This window comes from Austrofundulus limnaeus, unplaced genomic scaffold, assembly GCF_001266775.1.
Source record: "Austrofundulus limnaeus strain Quisiro unplaced genomic scaffold, Austrofundulus_limnaeus-1.0 Scaffold1674, whole genome shotgun sequence".
NCBI classification, from domain to species: Eukaryota; Metazoa; Chordata; class Actinopteri; order Cyprinodontiformes; family Rivulidae; genus Austrofundulus; species Austrofundulus limnaeus.
In genome coordinates this window covers 19,722-20,434 of record NW_013954076.1, presented here as the reverse complement: position 1 = coordinate 20,434, position 713 = coordinate 19,722, and the positions used below count along the sequence as shown (strand labels likewise).

The 713-nt window shown below is 39.0% G+C and overlaps 1 protein-coding gene and 1 long non-coding RNA gene across 2 annotated transcripts in view; one reads left to right on the top strand and one right to left on the bottom strand.

The window, feature by feature from the left end:
- LOC106536079 (uncharacterized) overlaps positions 1-707 on the bottom strand; it is a 3,104-nt gene extending 2,397 nt beyond the window's left edge. The window contains exons 1-2 of the long non-coding RNA XR_001312517.1: positions 428-707; positions 10-385 (exon numbers count right to left, since the gene is read on the bottom strand). This is a non-coding gene — a long non-coding RNA (uncharacterized LOC106536079). The remainder of the gene's footprint in view (positions 1-9; positions 386-427) is intronic.
- The window catches only part of frem1b (Fras1 related extracellular matrix 1b), a gene marked incomplete in the record, with an annotated part of 31,565 nt that overhangs the window by 29,544 nt on the left and 1,308 nt on the right, over positions 1-713 (top strand).

Genomic DNA, 713 nt, shown 5'->3' with positions numbered 1-713 from the left:
ACTCGTCACATTATTGAACCTCTGACTCATCATGTTATAGAACCTCTGACTCATGTTATAGAACCTCTGACTCATCATGTTATAGAACCTCTGACTCATGTTATAGAACCTCTGACTCATCATGTTATAGAACCTCTGACTCATGTTATAGAACCTCTGACTCATCATGTTATAGAACCTCTGACTCATGTTATAGAACCTCTGACTCATCATGTTATAGAACCTCTGACTCATCATGAACCTCTGACTCATCATGTTATAGAACCTCTGACCCGTCATGTTTTAGAACCTCTGACTCATCATGTTTTAGAACCTCTGACTCATCATGTTATAGAACCTCTGACCCGTCATGTTTTAGAACCTCTGACTCATCATGTTTTAGAACCTCTGACTCATCATGTTATTGAACCTCTGACTCATCATGAACCTCTGACTCATCATGTTATAGAACCTCTGACCCGTCATGTTTTAGAACCTCTGACTCATCATGTTTTAGAACCTCTGACTCATCATGTTATTGAACCTCTGACTCGTCATGTTATAGAACCTCTGACTCATCTTGTTTTAGAACCTCTGACTCGTCACATTATTGAACCTCTGACTCATCATGTTATAGAACCTCTGACTCATCATGTTATAGAACCTCTGACTCATCATGTTATAGAACCTCTGACTCATCATGTTATAGAACCTCTGACTCATCATGTTATAGA